This window comes from Armigeres subalbatus, chromosome 2, assembly GCF_024139115.2.
Source record: "Armigeres subalbatus isolate Guangzhou_Male chromosome 2, GZ_Asu_2, whole genome shotgun sequence".
NCBI lineage: Eukaryota > Metazoa > Arthropoda > Insecta > Diptera > Culicidae > Armigeres > Armigeres subalbatus.
In genome coordinates, this window is record NC_085140.1 from 388,115,899 (window position 1) to 388,134,678 (window position 18,780).

The 18,780-nt window shown below is 37.6% G+C and overlaps 1 protein-coding gene across 3 annotated transcripts in view; it reads right to left on the reverse strand.

Moving 5' to 3' along the window:
- LOC134213187 (protein bark beetle) overlaps window positions 1-6,074 on the reverse strand; it is a 78,680-nt gene extending 72,606 nt beyond the window's left edge. For 2 of the 3 annotated variants that reach the window (XM_062691895.1, XM_062691892.1), the window contains exon 1: window positions 5,553-6,020. The gene's annotated coding sequence lies outside the window, so the exon portion shown is untranslated. Of the gene's footprint in view, window positions 1-5,552; window positions 6,021-6,056 lie in introns of those variants that run through there. The other variant, XM_062691894.1, reaches the window with a different exon arrangement.
- Between the last annotated feature and the right edge of the window lie 12,706 nt (window positions 6,075-18,780).

The following is an 18,780-nucleotide window of genomic DNA, read 5'->3' on the forward strand; positions in this document are numbered from 1 at the left end:
CTTTCCGGTCGTCGATGGTCGTCGTTGTATTGGAGGTCGATAATCTCCATTTGAAACATTTTGGATACATTTTATTGTTCCCATCATAAAACGGTGTTGGGAAAATAGATAATGCGTAAATGTGTTCTATAAAATTAACAAGATGAATGAAATGTACCAGTTTATAGCAACAAACTGTACAAAAATGTTTCGTGCTAATTTCATTTCATAAGCTTTAATTTTGGTAAAAGTTGTAAAAGTTGGACGTATTGATGCGTGCCTTACAGCTTTATGTTCATGTCATTGAAATGTGTGGTAATATCTACCAGAAAAGCTGAGCAACTCGCCCATTCAGGATCATTCAGTTCGGGCATTGGGTCTTCTTTATCTTGAAAAAATAGAGCGATTTTGTTTCGAAGAGAATAAATCCTCTTAAGTCTGGTTCTACGAACTTCGCAACAATACAGCAAATCTCCATATTCTGCTTCCATTTCCGTCAACATCATTTAGAATTGGTGGTGTGGATCCCTCGCGTTGATAAAGTCAAGTTCTTCAGGAATATTAATCGTTTTCAACCATAGATTCATAACCATACCACTGTGATTGCTTTTCCTTTCTCAGAAGTGTCACAATGCCAGTGTTCTTTACCGTCATTGCCAGTGCCGGCTCCATCAGTTGTAAGGCCACTTAAGTTTTCCAAGCCTCTTCATACAGGGTTAACAGCTCCCCTCAGGTCTCTCCCGGTAGTTCCACTCATTAGGATCAAAACTGCCAATTCCTCCTTGATTTAAAGATGATCATCAACTCCTCTTATGAAGGCAACTACCTACACCAAGTATTCAATACCGGTATTGTCATCGATTGCGAGAGAGTAGAATTTGAAGCAGGCGGCTTTTCCCCGAAATGTAGTTTTCAAATCTTCTGCAAGAACTTTTACCCATCGTGTTCCGAGGCAAACTAATGCTACTGAAGGAGACTTTTTCCTACGGGCACACGATGCCGACAATAGCCGATGTGCATCCCAAGTTCACCATCCTAGAATAGTTTCATCCATTTTGCCAAAATCTAATCAACAGCATTTTCTGGCTTCGTGTTTGTCAGAGTGAAGAGAGTTTGCTGCTTTGATAACCCACTGTTTCACAAATAATTTGAATCAATAATGCAAATCAAAATTAAATGAGCATCTTATCTTTGAAGCTTCTTCAACATTTGTTATTTTCCTAGTTCAGTGTAAATGTCGTATGGATAAATGGTTTCGTAATGTCGTTTCAGATCGTATTCCTTCAACACAGCAACACTTTCCGAACAAATTGAGAAAACCGCTTTCCTTTGTTGAACGTGAAAACGCGGTGTTCCACATCAACATTTCGTTTCATTGGGACACTCTGGTCATTCAATCCAGTCATTTCAAAATATGTAAACTATTATATTTTGATTCCAATACAAATAAAAGGAATTATTGGAATACGTTAAGTTAATGGCTCGATTACCAGACTTTTATAAACCGGTGATATCTTACAGTATTTATTAATATATTATAAAAAAGAAGATTCTGGAGCCACATATAAAAGCTAGTGGGCCGGTTATGAAGTATTTTCTACCACGGTGCGCGGGCCGTACGTTGGGCAGCGCTGTGGTAAAGTAACAAAATTTCCATTTTTTCAACATCCGGTAAATGGTGTGAATAATTTAATTTAATGTTTCAAATGGATTTCTTATGCAAAGACGAAAACAAAAAAAAACAAAAAGATTGTTAGAACGAATTAAAACCATGTTTAGATTTTCTAGAAAATGTAAAACAACAATGATTATTTTAAAAATATTTAAAAAGTTATGTACCGAATATTTTCTGGCCGCCAGCAAGTGTGAATTCTAAGAATTGGCCCGTGGCTTTAAAAGGTTGGGCAGGCCTGGTGTATCGTAACACAGTAGAAATAAGACATTGTTCACGCAATGAATTTGTTTGTTTTTGGGTTGCATACAAATATAAATGACTACACTTTTATCAAAACATATCGTTAAAGAAATACATTTTTCGAATTAAATCTTTTACATATATGTACATCGAGGTTTCACAACATTGTATTGAATAATTACACCCAACCAACGAATGGCAGATTTTATGTAATACAGTTCTGCATAAGAACCGCGTGAAACTTTTAGAAAACTAATTGTAAATCCCAAAATACACGTAAAAAAAGAGTAAAATCCGAATTCCAAAATCCAGTGTAGTTGAATTTATTTTTAGTAGCAATGTCCAGTGAAAAAAATAATTGTCAAACTATAAACTAATTCACAACATATCCATTATTAGCCTAAAAGTTCTATTGTAGAAAAGTGCTAGAACAAAACTCATCTGGATCCTAATAAGGTATGAAAACGAGTCTCCCAATCAATCAAACTTCCCTCAAAGTAGCTAAATTCATTTCTACATTCATGACACAGATATATTTTCAAACAAATCAAAACACTTCGGTGCGATGGTAGAACCTATGCAGAAGTTTTGTGCGTCAATAAAAGAGGTTACACAAATTAATCATACATGTTCACTACACACTCGCTTCTCTGTTACTACGTACTTTAGCTAGAAAATCCCTTGCGTCGCTTCAAGGCTACTATATCCGTCCTAACATATTTTCTTCTATCCTCACAGGCCCATCAATTATTTCTCTACTTGCATTCTGCCCTTCTTATAAAATATGTAAATTTTACCCGTTCGTTAACCAATTAAGCTGCAAAGAGTGGGAATTTAAATCAAGTTCGCTTCCTGTGTCCAGAGTTGTTCCCTGCAATCTATCCATCCTGAATTCGTTCCCTCATGCTGCCCCACCCCCATCACTTCAATGCAGGCTCCATGTTGTTCAGCTACCTTCGCCGATAATTACACGTTCAATTCCAGCATAAGAACATAACCGATCGTCGAATGCCCTTTTTGTTTGCTTCACTCATCCGCGATCGCCCTCGTTATATGGCGGACGACGACGCGGTGCGGTTGTGTCTAGAAGGAATGTTGTATTAAAGGTAAACACCACACGGTTCATCTCACCGTTCCAGAAACCAGTTTTAAAACCTCCAACTCATTCGTACAGTGTGGTGGTGTCAGCTCGTCGGTTGGTTGTTGTTGTCGTCGCGTCGTCATCAACGGATCCTCAAGGTTTTCTTCATTTCAACTTCCTTCAATTGCAGAAATGAACACTCCATTTGAGTACGTTGAAAGGTAAAATTCTTATTCTGGCAGTCTGGCTTCAGCAAATAACAGTTTTGAATGCAAACGAATTCTTTAGATGTTCGCTATACCAACTGTTTTTAACTGTCGTGAAGCATGGTAGCAAAAAATTTCATTTCAACGACTTAAGTCGGTGCGTTGTTATCTTGCTTCCTTTCTTTAAGAAGCCAGTTGGGAGGTGGTTAACCTCTTCGGTGCGTTAGTATGGTCATCCAACCGTATATGATCTACAGTGTGCTATGAATATTAATATGTGCAGTCTTTGGGTTACCTACCGTAACCGGTAAGGTTTCTATATCAGTCTTTAGTAGATTGTAGAGCCTTGAGCTTTGGAGCAAGTAGAACCCAGAAAAAAATACTTATGTAAAACCAATACAATATGGACCAGTATAGGCAAAACAGTACTTTCCATTTAATTCCACTACGTTTTGTTATTTTTATAGATACGTATTTCGACCTCAACTGTCTTTTGGTAAAAATCTAAAATTCTGTAACAAATCCCAATAATCAATTATTTCAATATAAAGTAGCTTCTAGGATGTAAAAAAAATAACGCGTCGTTAATCATCGCTATAGCTATTGATTGAGAGTATGAATCATTGCGTTTTGCGTCCGAACAATTCTCAAAACATTCATTTGCAGCCTTCCTAACATAATTCAAAAGACCGCATCAGACACATTTCAATACTATGAACGTTTTCTCGCGTATTTAACCTACATTCCAAATGGTCCCACAGCTGGCGGCTCTCCATGCCTTTGTAAATATCTAGTAATAATACACCCCGGTTTCGAACCTCATCGAGTTGTAACCCAAGCTCCAATCAGCAACCCTCATCCCTTATTCCATTCCATCATCCCTGACCAGATTCGACGATGGGCAACGAAAAACGAAGTAGGGTTGTTGTAGAATTTCCCTCGTGATTCACCACTATGTACCTATATATACGTGCAACGAGCACACTACGTACTGACTATCTGGCGCCCCCAAGGTCAACAACATCGAGACATAGTTAGTGCTCTCAGCGAACAAAGAATCAGCCACATTGGCCAAGATGACGACAACGCACAGTAGTCGGATTCTGCACAAATCCTCAATAGTGTTTTTTTTTGCCTATTTGAGTCTCACATGCTACAAATTTGTAAATTAATGCATACATAACATGAATATTGGATCCAGTAATGACAATAATATCGTAGATCTTGTATCTGCATACAACCGGTGATTATTAGACACAGCAAATAATTTTGAAAATTCAACGTCGTGTAAAATTGCAGCTCACCCCATCAAACGAATTAACATTAGATATTCAATTAAATTTGATTGAATTTTACAAGCACGCACCGTTTAAATTTATTTCGATTCAAAAGAATAGTAAGTTCGATTGAATGTTACGTTTATTTGCATGCTCCAAATATGTGCATGAAAATACATTTAAAATCACAACATATTTTTATCTGTGGATTTTCTAACAATTCTGTATAAGAACCTACCAAAACCTCAAAACCTTTATAAGAACTAGGCATATGCGAAAATGCTAGATTCTGATACAAATATTATATGAGACAATTTCGCATATGCCCAGGTCTTATACATGTTTTGAGATTTTGGTAGGTTCTTATACATAATTGTTAGAAAATCTAACAGTCGCTGGTTGGGTGTGGTATCGAAAATCGCCATGAATTGAGGAAGCCAGATGATTTGAAACCTCTGTAATCAAAACCAATAATTTGCCTTGATTCGAATACTCGCCACTGTGCTCGTCGTGACACGACATTCTGTCGCCATTCAACCCCAGCGAGACACCAAGCTAAAGGAAACCTTTCAATATATCGACTGCTGCTTCTGTTGCAATTGCTGACATAAAAGCGTGTACGTGCTAATGGATTCCACACCCTGATCAATTCCGGCGAGGTGTTTTCTTATGCGATTAATAAAAAATGCGTTCTCATATGTGTTTTGCGTATAAAGTACGTCGTTGAGTCACTTCCAAATACACATCCCATCGCCCTTAACGTAAACAAATTTTCACTTTTCCGAGCAATTCACTTTACTATGTTTTAGGTTTTCTTCGATAAGATGCAGATATTTCTAGTAAAACAATGATTATGTTGTCGTTTCACACGCTACAATTAAGACTTGAATGTATGTAAATGATTTCACAACGCCATTCATGTGATGCACCGAAACGCTCCACAGCGGAAAAAGTAGGTTCCAGCCACAATCAGTACAGCATTCCATCACAAGCTCCATACGTAACGTAAAACTTCTTCTGGCTTTGCGCTGGACTCACTAAAGCTCCGACTGCCCCCCTGAGACCACAAAAAAGAACACCAAAAAGACACTAACCCAGCACAGTCGAAGAAAATGAAGCTGCTTCATGCGTCTCGCGTCTTCGACGCAAAATTTGAATCTGTTGGGGCGTATCACCTTCGACGCTTTCCACTGATTTCAATAAACTTTCCCTGGTTTCCACTCACTGGCGACACGCGGTACGACTGAAATGCTTTCCTTTCAGGAACAATTTTCGACCGTTGCTAATCTATTTTTAGATGAATTGAATCAATTCAAGGATTTGTGACACTACTGACCAATTGAGCTGTCCAGAAGTAGGTGCGGTTCGCGAAGTTGTAGGAATGAAACTAACATCACGTAAGCGCGTTGTTTTAGGCGGAGAGTCCAACCGAGCGAGCCACGGCCGTATTGGTGTGGACTGGGGGGTACCCATCCACCTTAATACCTCTGGCGCTGATGAACAACACACCTTTCCAACGACGGGCTGTATATCAACCTCAAGCAACAACATCACCGTCCATCAGCGACAGAGTTAAGAAACTTGTGGGCTCTACTTACTCTGTGCCTGTTTACATGTGGCAGTGCATACAGTTGAGTTAAGACTGACTGTAAGCTATATTGCGGTGGGGCTTCTCACTCTTCAATGGTTTCTCTCGAACTCCAACACACCGGACCAGTTGAGAACTGGTCAAACCGGGTATCAACGCGGGGGCTCTATCAGTTAGCTGGACAGTTGGAGTACGATGCATTTAGATTGGGATGGTCAATGAAAAACCGAAATTCGAACATATTTTATTATTCAATATATTTCCTAAGAATTATTTCCAAACAATATCTGTATCATGGTGCATATTTTTTAAGGAAACAACCATCTTCTTCTTCTTCTTCAATGGCTCTACATTCCAACTGGAACATGGCTTGCTTTTCAACTTTTATTCTTGTTAGCATTTCCTCAGTTATAAATTGAAAGCTTTTCTATGCCTGACATTGCATGAGTATGTATCTTGTGTGGCAAGTACAATGGATTGGATACCCTATGCCCAGGGTGTCGAGAAAGTTTCCAACACGAAAACATTCTAGACCGGTCCGAGAATCGAACTCGCCATCTTCGGATTAGCAATCCTACGCCTTTTGCTCACAAAGCTACTGGAGACCCCAAGGAAACAACCTAGTAATTAATTGCATATTATTTGGCAACTCGGCCGTACGATAATCATGTTTTTGTTAAATATCTTGGCTGTGCATATTAGAGTGGGGCGCAGTTGTATGGAAAAACGCAAACTTCGTCCGATCAAGGTTTTTCTGAATCGTTTTGGGACCCCAATCAACTGTGCAAAATATGGGCTCGATTGGTTGCAACCTCGCATGCCGCATCGCGTTTCAAATTTACATGGAGATTAGTATGGGAAAACGTACTTTTTTACATTTTTGCTCTTAGCGGCTTCAATTTATCATCAATCACGTGACTCAATACGTTAGCATATAGATGGAAGATGCCGAAAGACTTTGCCGAAGAAAGTACGTAGCTGGAAGGTCTACAAAAAATGTTATTACGTTTCGAAAATTGATTGTTCAAACCATATGCAAGAAATCAATGTTTCTGCCAGCACTACCGGACAACCTATGATTATCGAAGGGCAAACCCATCTTCCTTCTTGTCGGATTTTTTTGTTTGTGAAATAATTTCGGATCGCTCCCATTAGCTCTAAAGCCCTATAAGATCAATTATTTTGAAATAACACTCAGTTAAATTATTGGTCTACGTAGTACGGCAGTGCTGGCAGAATAAATGATTTTTTGGATATGGTTTGAACACTCAATGTTCGAAGGCTCATAACTTTTTTCGTGGACGTTCCAGCAACGTGCCTTCTTCAGCAAAGTTTTTCGGCATCCTTTGGGTTATACTTTAACGCAATGTGCCACTTGGTTTACGATGAACGGAAACGTCTAGAAGTAAAAATGCAAAAATATACGTTCTCCAATATTAATTTCCATGCAAACTTTAAACGCGATGCGGAATACGAGGAAGCAACCATTCAAGCCCAAATTCTGCACAGTTGTTTAGGACCCAGAATTGCTTCGAAAAACCATTAATTTGAAAAAATGACCATGACGCCCCACTCTAGTGCATATGCACATCACATGTTTCGAAATGGACAAATTGATATGAAATTTGCGAAAAAGAATCCACGTGTCTAGGAGGGACTCGAACCCTCAACCTCCTACTGTCTAGATAGGCGTGATAACCCCTACACAACAAGACCACTTAAAGGTACCGTTTGCAGAAAAGCCATCAGAATCCGAGTACTAACCTCCACCGCGGTTAGCTCTGTTTTGCAAATTGAATTGCCACATGTACTTTAGGGAAAACCGACACCTTAAGCTACTTTACAGCTCCCCAATCTATGAAGTAGTTTTCCGGTCTTGAGATTTCATACAAGCATAATTTGGCCCTTTGTACGTCAGTCCATGAGGTCTCAAGACAATACTTCTCGATAAAATTTGATTTCTGATGAAAACGCGAACAGTCCATTTACCATGCCAAACTGGCTGTTGTGCGGGTGAAAACCGACACACCAAGTCGAGATGGAATCGAATATCAATACAACTTCAAATGAAGTTACAATATAATTGCAAATGTTTAATAACAGTCTTTTAGATGCTTTGAATTCATGTTTAGGGCTCACTCATAAAAGATGGTTGAACAAAATTGTATATAGGTATTTAAATCATCACGGTGTATCATATTTTCTCTAATGGTTTTAATGGTTTGGATGAAGCATACTTAAAATATATAAATTGTAGTAACAAATTTACTAACTAATGTAAATATTGATCGACATTTCAATTTGCATTATTTAAAAAAGTTTTTTTAAAACGGCGATTTAAAATTAAATGCGTATGTTGTAGTAATGACAAGAAATGAAAATGACCAGTTTCGTAGGTGACAAGCTTCTGAAAATGAATCACGAAAGTACAACACTAGAGAACGGATAGAGCAAAAAACCTGAAAAATACGGTTTATTTTTTAGCGCTTTTGTTATTCGTTACACGGTGCTTCTTAGCGCTATTTATACCCACTGATCCCGTTACGATCTTTGCAAGGACCCGTGCCTTTGTTTTACGTTGGACCCGTTTGCGGAAGTAAAATTCCGACAAGCGGTGGTAATCCTGCAGGGACACCGTTCTGGGAAAAACCTCTTAGAAGGTCACGTCTCCACGCTCAGCAATGAGTATTAATAAAAACAAGAGGAAGGGGGAGTCTTTGAATTCTCCACTTCCTTCAAAGAAACAAGGTTTCAAGACCGTCCTGCCAAAGCGCGGAAAAAATAGAAGGAAGCTGGAGAATTCAGATATTCCTTCAAACTCTAATGTCGGAAATAATTTTTCTCCTATCGAACTGAGCAATCAGTTCGATTTGATTAATGATGATATTGAGCAAATCGAATCTAGCCCAGGTGATTCGATTCATGCGAAAAAGCAAAGGATTCCGCCGATTGTGGTATCTGTTGCCGAGTTTTCTGGCTTTAGGAATGAGATTTTGAGTAACCTTCAGGGGATCAAGGTTTCATTTCAGATTGCTAGGAAGGGTGACTGCCGCGTTTTGCCGGGATCCTTTGACGATCGCAAACGTCTTCTTCAGTATTTAACTGAGAAGCGCCATAAATTCTTCACATACGACGACAAAACTGAGCGATTGTTCAAAGTCGTCTTGAAAGGTCTCCCCACTGATGACAAATCACTGGATGAGATTAAAATTGAAATTTCTCAATTACTTGGATTTTCACCAGTCCAAGTAATTAAGATGAAAAAGAAATCCCACTCTGGTACTTCCCAGAGGGGCATTTCTCAAGAATTTTATTTAGTTCATTTTAACAAAAGTGAACTAAATAATATGAAAAGTTTGGAAAAGGCCTGTATTATGTCCCATGTTCGTGTTACATGGGAACATTTCCGCAGGCCTGGGGGAAATTTCCAAAACCCCACCCAGTGCCGTAAGTGCCAAAAGTGGGGTCATGGAACCAAACATTGTCACATGGATGCTAAATGCATGATTTGTGGTGGAACCTCTCACGCCAAGGACGCATGTCCTGTGAGAGAAGATTCCAATAAATTTAAATGTGCAAATTGTGGGGGCAATCATAAATCCAATTTCTGGGAATGCCCTTCACGCAAAAAAGTTTTGAATTCCCGTGCAAAATTGATGACGGGAAATTCCAATCGGATCCCAGATTCGACGGGTAGAAATTTTTCAAACGCTCAAATTTCGAAACCGGTTACCGGTCGAGCAATTCATACCCACCACAATTCACAAACAAATTTTGCCGCTCGTCAACGGGTAGCAAGCACTTCAGTAAATTCCAATTTTTCCAATGTACCTACGTATGCAAACATCGCTGCTGGTAGACAAAATTTCTCTTCTCAAAATGAGGTTTATACCCATGTCCCAACGGAAAATAACGGTCATGTTGCCGATTCAGGTAGCATGACTGCTTCCGATTTTGATTTTTTAACTGAACAATTGCATCACATGATTGATGCAATGTTCAAAGCAAATACCATTCCTGAAGCTGTTCAGGTTGGTATAAAGTACACACAAAAAATTGTTATCGGACTCCGTTTCAATGGATCCAAATAATTGTGTGAAAGTTCTAAATTGGAATGCCCGCTCTCTAAAGGGTAAGGAAGATGAATTATTCAACTTCCTTTCTTTTCATAATGTGCATATTGCCATTATAACTGAAACGTATTTAAAACCAGGACTCTCCATTAAAAGAGATCCAAACTATTTTATCTACAGAAATGATCGTCTTGACAGCGCCTGTGGTGGGGTCGCCATTGTCATTAATAGACGTATCAAACATAAATTATTTTCTTCATTTGAAACCAAAGTTTTTGAAACCTTGGGAGTTTCTGTTGAAACAAATTTTGGACAATTTTCCTTCATTGCAGCCTACTTGCCTTTTCAATGCAATGGGCAGCAAAAGAATTTGTTGAAAGCTGATCTTCAAATTCTGACTCGCAACAAATCAAAATTCTTCGTAATTGGTGACTTCAATGCCAAACACCGTTCATGGAATAATGCTCAAAGCAATTCCAATGGTAAAATTTTATTTGAAGATTGTTCTGCAGGATATTATACTATTCAATATCCCAATGGACCAACTTGTTTTTCTTCCAGTCGAAATCCTTCTACAATTGATTTAGTTTTAACGGATTTAAGTCAGCTGTGTGGCCAATTGGTAACTCATGCTGACTTTGACTCTGATCATCTTCCTGTGACATTTGAAATCTCACAAGAAGCCATTTATAATCCAATCAGCTCTACTTTTAATTATCATAGAGCTGATTGGGATTTATATAAAACGTATGTCGATAGGAATTTTGATGTTGATATTCCTCTCGATACCAAAAGTGATATTGATAATGCTCTCGTATCTTTGACAAATTTAATTGTCGAAGCCAGAGGCATTGCAATTCCTAAATGTGAAACTAAATTCAACTCCATTATTATTGACGACGATCTTCAGCTACTGATCCGTCTTAAAATGTGAGAAGAAGGCAATACCAAAGAACTCGCGATCCCGCGTTAAAAGTTATTTATGGGATTTGCAAAATGAAATTAAAAAACGTTTCGCTATTCTGAGAAATACCAACTTTGAGAATAATGTCTCGAAGTTGGATCCCAGTTCGAAACCCTTTTGGAAATTAACAAAAATTCTTAAAAAACCTCAAAAGCCAATTCCAGCGCTTAAAGAGGGAATTAAAATTTTATTAACTAATGGCGAAAGGCTGAAGGCTCAGCAGTTTGAGAGTGCCCATACTTTTAGTCTAGGTCTCACTAGTACAATTGAGGAACAGGTTACACGGAGCTTCGAATACATTCTCAATCAACTGAATGTTTTTGACTCTTCGTTGGGAACTAATTTGGATGAAGTGAGATCTATTACTAGAAAATTTAAAAATATGAAAGCCCCGGGTGATGATGGTATTTTATACATACTTATCAAAAAACTTCCTGAGAGCTCTTTATCCTTTTTGGTTAATTTATTTAACAAATGTTTTCAATTGGCATACTTCCCAGATAAATGGAAAAACGCCAAAGTTGTTCCAATTTTGAAGCCGGACAAAAATCCAGCTGAGGCTTCTAGTTATCGCCCAATCAGTTTGCTTTCTTCAATAAGCAAACTGTTTGAAAAGATTATTTTAAATAGAATGATGGTTCATATTAATGACAATTCTATTTTTGCTGATGAACAATTTGGTTTTCGCCATGGGCATTCAACCACCCATCAGTTATCAAGAGTAACGAATTTAATTCGGCTCAACAAATCTGAAGGATATTCGACTGGAGTTGCTCTTCTTGATATAGGGAAAGCATTTGACAGTGTTTGGCATGAAGGTTTGATTGTAAAATTGATGAATTTTAATTTTCCTCTGTACATCATTAAACTGATCCAAAATTATTTATCAGATCGCTCACTGCAGGTAAACTATCAGAATTCTAAATCTGATAGATTACCTGTAAGGGCTAATGTCCCCAAGGCAGCATACTGGGGCCCATTTTATATAACATTTTAACTTCTGACTTACCTGATTTACCACCAGGGTGTCAAAAATCTTTGTTTGCAGATGACACAGGTCTCTCAGCCAAAGGGCGAAGCCTTCGTGTCATTTGTAGTAGATTGCAAAAAAGTTTGGATATTTTCTCCACTTACTTGCAAAAATGGAAAATTTCCCCGAATGCTTCCAAAACTCAGCTTATAATTTTCCCACATAAGCCGAGAGCTTCTTATTTAAAACCTTCTAGCAGACATTTTGTCACTATGAATTGATTGGTCTAGTGAAGCTAAATATTTAAAATTTAAAAAATCACATTGAAGGCCTTCAAGCCAAATGTAACAAATATATTAAGTGTCTATATCCACTTATAAACAGAAAATCAAAACTTTGTCTTAAGAACAAACTTTTGATTTACAAATAAATTTTTAGACCTGCCATGTTGTATGCTGTGCCAATATGGACTAGTTGCTGCAATACCAGAAAGAAGGCGCTTCAGAGGATTCAAAATAAAATTCTGAAAATGATTCTGAAGTTGCCTCCGTGGTATAGTACCAATGAACTTCATAGAATTTCTAATATTGAGACATTGCAACAAATGTCCAACAAAATAATTTCCAATTTCAGACAAAAATCGTTGCAATCTTCTATTGCAACGATTAGCTCCTTGTATCCTTAGTATAAAATAGGTTAAGTTTAGTTTAAGTTGAAAACATTGTAATTCCTACATGGTTCAATTCAACCAGAGGAAAAATTCTAACTGCCAGAGGCAATTGAAATGTATTAATAATAACTAAAAAGTAACATAGCAAATAATGATAGTGTTAAGAAAACACGGAACACCTAGTCTAAGAGATGAATGCATGTATTAGATAATTAGCAAATAAAATTAGTTAAAAAAAAAAAAAAAAAAAAATTGTGATGGCCAAAGGGAATAAGAGACTTGCTATTTTATTACTACCAACGTTTACCTGGATTCTCCGTACTTCCTTTCCTGTAGTTGTATTATTTTAACTTTATTGTCTGTTATGTTACGTCATAGTTTCCTCTCATCGACCACTTTTAGTCATTAACCACTTCTACTCAAATTTTAAAGTGTTAGTATTAAGTTTAAAAATGTTAATATTAAGTTCATTTGAATTAAAATTTGCCATTGGAAGGTCCCACGGTTGGACCTGAGGGCGGCATTCCGGCCTCGTCCCCTGGCCTTGGTACTCTCGACGAGTGAAGAACTTAAAATTTAAAAATTCACATAAATAAAGGGGAAAAAATGTGCGAAGATATTTAACAAAAAAAAAACTAGTAATGTTATAGTATCAAAATCTATAATTACTTGAAAAAGATAAAAGAGAATGTGGGGTTTGAGTAAAATGCCTTTAGCATGTGTTTATAGATTTAACTCCCCATCGTGTCCATCAGCGAGCAGCAAGCCATGACTCTGCCTCTTCCAGTCAGATCTCCGCGGCGTGTACGCGCATCCATGGAGAGTCGCTGTCACAATTTCGTTCCGGCCATTTAGGGCTACACATTTTGGCGATCCTGCCAGTATATTTTTTGGATCCTGTCGCTGATTTCATGAGGTGAGTTGAATTCAAGTGGTTTAACATTCAAGTGGTTTATGATGAGTGATATATTTAAGTTTGCTAAATCACAAGACGCGTCTCCAAGACCGTCGGAAAATTGATTGAGGTTTGCTAAATCACAAGACGCGTCTCGAAGACCGTCGGAAAATGGTTTGTAATGGCGCGTCTGAAAGACTGTCGGAAATTGGTTTGTGGTTTGCAAAATCACAATGCGCGTCTGGAAGACCGGTGGAAAATGGTTTGTGGTTTAGAAAACTATAAGGCGTGTCTGAAAGGTGGCCGAAAAATGTATTGCAGTCTGTGAAACTACAAGGTGCGTGTGGAAGACCAACGGAAAATCATTTACATTAGCATTTCGCACAAATTCGTAGGTGGTACAAGCCAAGATTATTGTATGAGAGTAGCATCACTTTCATCCGTTACCACAGATATTGATTTGGGACTAATCGCTATCTCTTAGATGGAAGCTGTGTACTCTCCAATAGTCGAGATCTGTCCTGGTCACGTCCTTGCGAATGCTAAAGAAGGGGAAGCATGGTTAGTTGGACACCTACTTAAGAAAAATGCAGAGAACTCTACGACCTCTCATAGGTGCCACGGGAGGTTTTGGGTTTTGTATGGGAGGTTATAACAGTAGGAATCATTTCGGTAGAACGTGAAACACAGAAAGAACTATGATAGAAATACGAAGTAGGAAAAGGACGAGCCTGGGATTGAACCCACGACCTCCTGCTTATAAGGCAGAAGCGGTAGTCACTAAACCACCGAGCTCGTCATCAACGGACCATCGTTTGCAGTCTAGAAAATCTCAAAGTCCTGCGAGCATTGATTTTGGTTAAAACAAATTTAGATTTTTTAGATTGCATTAGTGTATATGAGACTACCAGTTAAGCTATGATATAACGAAATCTGAGAGAAATGGAGAAATATTCTATACTACACTGCCCTTTTACTCATAATTGTCCCATGTTAGTTTTTGTGGATTTTGACTTCTTACAATAGAGCAATCTATGTTGATGTATACTTTTCGAAAACTTTCACAGAAAACGAACTTTGCTCGGAAAATCATTGAAAACAACATCAAGTCTATTTGTCCCATTGCATTGCTTAATTTCTACGCATAATTGTCTCGCTATATTTATATTAGTATTTTCTGCTAAGATTTTTTCAAACTTAGCCTGTTGCAGTGGTTTATTTTTTTAATTCTATGTGACATAATCACTTCAACCACGTGGACAGCCATGGATAAAGCATGGAGTGATATATCAATCGCATTAGTCATTTACGAATTAATGCACTGAGCGGGACTGGTATGCTTAGAAACCACCAAACAAATGTTGTATTTCTCAGCATAACTATCCCGCCAAACTATTTTCATCATCATGATCGCAAATTTTATTTCCGGGCGGAAATCTAGAATGATTTCAATGAAATGAACCGGTGCCAGCGAAAGTGGTACATGTAACATTGAGTAAATTTTACAGGAGAAGCATTTTCCCAAAAAATAAAATCATATTAACAGTTTTCTACAACTCAACTGTACTAACATGTTATAAATGATATGCCTAAAGGTAGTAATGGGAAATATGTAAAGTTTCTTGACAAATTTTAAGTTTATCGGAACAAAATGCACATGTACCACTATTAATGGAAACAAAATGGAAATCGAACCGGAACCGGAAATCGTTGCCAGTAAAAGTGATACATGTACATTTTTTAAATCATTCTAAATAGCAGAAACACCCATATTGCCTAATTTTCTTTTAAATAACCTGGTTTTAGTGGGTGGAACTGCACATGTACCACTTTTTCTGGCAACGAAATGGCCATTGTGATATATACCAGAAATTAAAATGTGCATATCTCCAGATTTAGTTATCAAAAATCACTTTTTCGTCATTCCCCTACTAGATCTTTGCAAATAGAAGTCGTTTATGTAAAAAATTCAAATTTGACAAAAATGGTCTATGTACCACTTTTCCTGGCAGCGGTTCAAATAGAGTTTTCCTAGCGCTCCTGTGATGTAATATTTCTATATTTCCCACCGGTTGGACATCAGCAATGAAAATAAGCGTTCAATTTCAAATGCCATTTTCTCAATTGTCTTTTTTCGAATTTGGTACAAGTATGCAGTGCACTGTTCAAAACTGTTTGGAAAGCCAAATATATTATTTGAAATTTATCTGGGAAGGAACTAACTTAGTTGCCATAGCGGGATAACTCGGAATTTGCAAAATTTATAACAGAATTATTAGAAAATCTCACAATCACCGATTGGGTGTGTAAATTACATGCATGAAATGATTTGAATGTTACTAGAATGTACGTAAGTAATTCGTATAAGGCATTTCATTCACAGATAGCAAATGGCATTTATTTTGAACTTTCTTAACACTTACAACGTAATGGTTCGAAAGTGTTATAAATGAACATCACTAGTCTTCACTAAACACATATTCACCTGTGTATTAATCAACTGCGTCATTGTTTTGCCCATCTTACCTGTATGTTGTGTCTACACCAATCCATACAGGTATTGTAGAAGTAAAGCAGTAAGGAAAAACAACAAAATTGCATTCCCACAATTTGGTCATGCATATTGTACCTACCGGTATGGCCGTTTAGACACCTGTGGCCACTATGCAAATAAGTGTTAGAGTGGTGTGGACTATTCAGGCAGATATGCTACGTGTGAATGTGAACCGCTTAGAGGCAAAGTACCCCTTCACCCTTAGTCTATGTCTATCTGTAGCAATTATGCTATGACCTACTTTACTCATAAACAAACACTGGCGTTGGAATAGAAAAAATCGGTCGTCTTTGATGTTGTAAGACGATATCTATGATCATTTGCAAGGATGATTAAAATAGACTACGAATTGAAGTTCCAAATATTCTATGGTAAAAATAACCATTTAGTAGAATAGCTCTGAGTAGAAAAAAGCTGTCGTCTTTGGTGTGTAAATCAAACGGGTTTGTTATCTGCTGAAAATCCATATCTTTAAATTAACCCTCGCTTGATATAGTAATTTCAACTGCAACAATTTTTTTTTGCGTGTAGTAGTAATGATGCCTTTTTCGTGCATTTTTAAACGAAAATCATAAAAGCACATACAAGGGATTTCATTCCACTTGTAAAGAACTCCATGTAGAAGTGGTGGCTTTATAATTATTTCAAACTAATAGGGGAAACCGCCAAATGTTGAACGGCTAATTTTGTCGCCTATTGTTGAACTCCCATAAGAAATGCACGTGCGTTCAACAATAGGCGATGAAATTAACCGTTCAACATTTGACGAATTACCCTACGTGCCTTTTCAGTAAACATTCCTTCCAAAAAACGATCATTAATTAAAATTTAGATCATTTTAGGCTGGTATGCCAAAAATGTCCTCAATCTAATCGCCAGAAATCGAGATTTTGATCCTCAAACCCATTCAGACCTATTTAAAGTGTTTCCTGATCGTGGCAAGCTCTACCGGAGATACAATAATGCTGGAAGCCACAAAGCTCAAATCTGTCAGGCCACACCGAAGTGCTTGATCTGTGCCAACAAAAACAGACCCCAAACACCTCGAGCTCGAGCATGTAAGTTACACCAGTAGAACTTGAATCACCGTGAGGCAGGCAGGCAGCGCAAAGTTTGCTGCAGCAGTTAGTCATTAAAAGCAGGACCGATGTAGCCTTGCTGTCAGACTCATATCGGATACCTACTGGAAAGGAAATGGCAGTTGGCTTAGGGATCATTCAATAATTCTTCTTCTTATTAGTATTACATCCACTACTGGGACATTGCCGCCTCGCAGCATAGTGATCATTAAACACTTCCACAGTTGTTAACTGCGAGATTTCTAAGCCGAGTTACCATTTTTGCATTCGTATATCATGACACGACACGGCCCAGGGAAGTCGAGAAAATTTCCTAGACCGGATCGGGAATCGGACCCAGTCACCTTCAGCATGGTCTTGCTTTGTAGCCGTGCACAGCTAAGGAATCATTCAATAATTACGCCAAAACTAACCATTTCAGGGTGACGACTCATTTTCAAAATAAAATTTTCCTGATATTCAAAGGGTTTTAAAAAAAATCGAGGATTATAAAAATATATGGAATACACACATAACAATCGATGGCAGCTTTCACGCTTTAAATTTATACCTGGTGTTGTACCGCTTCGTGGCCATCCGAAACATGCTCCCTGACGACTCGAGCACGATCTTGTTTTTTGGTTTATGTACCTTTCTCCTTACTAACTATGCTAACTAACTTACTAACTAACTCTTTCTCCTTACTACTGATTAAGATACATAATATTGATATCTTCTATCTCTATATAATAAAAATAAAATGATCTGTGTTTGTATCCGCATAACTCGAAAACGGCTGGATGAATTTTCTCCATTCCTTCAGCAGTTACGTTCGTTACGGTTTACGACAGGTTTATATAATCTTGCCTCATGCAAAAATCATTAGTAAAGTTGAGTAGATCGTGAGAAACTAGAATTAAGATTCGTATAGAAATTTCGCATGGGCAGTTCATGAGGCGCATTTTCGCCTATTATGCAGGACAACGTCTGCCGGGTCGACTAGTGGATTATAAATATCACAAAAAGTATTGGCTCTGTGATGTGTTATACATGCTTGAGCCTGGCAAATAAACGCAGTAGATAAAAACAAGTTATACCTGGTGCAGATGATATTATTCTTTTTCGAAAAAAAGTAATGGGTAATGTTTTAAACATAACCACGTGTAGACGTAGGCCTTGTATAAACGTAACGTTTTTACATTTAACTTTTGGATTTATGGAGTTTTATTATAGGTATTGATACTGTGTAGAATTACAAACTTCCGAAAATAAAACCAATTATTAAATACAGAATTAAAATTGATTTGTTTCTAACTACTAAACCCTTATTAACTCAAGCAAATGTAGGGCATTTATAGATTTCTTATTGATGATAGTAAAGTTTAAAAATGCTATTAATAACATTTTTAGACCTGGGCAAAATGTGCTATTTTAGGGAAACTGTCCCGTTTTCCATTTCATTGAACATATATTCATCTTATCGCCAAACAAAAAAATACAGCACTAATTTCGTCGCTAAAAAACGTGTCGCAAAGCAGTAACCCTATATA